Here is a 731-nt window from a genome sequence, read left to right on the forward strand (position 1 = left end):
CTAAAAAGCATTATAATGTTAATTGTATTATATAATAGCTGTTAACTGGTGTAAGTACTTATGTTTACAATTGTCGTGGGAATGAAATGATTAAGGCCTTGTGGGTGGGTTCAGAGAGTTTGAGTTTTTGAGATAGCTTATCTGGGCTTTTCCATACTCATTTTAAAGTTCAAGATGTTTGGGGAGGTAACTGTTTCCTTACATTTCTCTTCAAATATTATTGTCTTATTTTGTCCATTTCTCTCTAGACACTGGACTGTACTTTTACCTTTATGATGAAGAAACCAAAGCATGGAGGTCAAGTGACTTGTTGATTGTCACGTAGTCCTCAGCCTTTATCCAGATGAAAGATGTTACTATTTTTACTAGCTAAGCCAGGACTAGCATGGATGGCTTGGACCCTTTCCATTGGTTCCTGGGGGATATACCCAATGTGTATATCTAGCAGAAAAAATAGAAGTCTGGCTTAATAAAGTCAGGCTTTATTATTTAAACTAGAGGCCTGGTGCATGAAATTCGTGCACAGGGAGTGGTGTCCCTCAGCCCGGCCTGCACCCTCCCCAATCTGGGACCCCTTGGGGGATATCCGGGACTGCTGGCTCCTAACTGCTCACCTGCCTGCCAGCCTGCTTGCCCCCCATTGCCCCCCCCTGCCAGTCCGATCGTCCCCCAAATGCCCTCCCCTGCTGGCCTAGTAACTCCCAAATGTCCTCCCCTGCTGGCCTGATTGT

This window comes from Myotis davidii, unplaced genomic scaffold (genome assembly GCF_000327345.1).
Source record: "Myotis davidii unplaced genomic scaffold, ASM32734v1 scaffold147, whole genome shotgun sequence".
Taxonomy (NCBI): Eukaryota; Metazoa; Chordata; class Mammalia; order Chiroptera; family Vespertilionidae; genus Myotis; species Myotis davidii.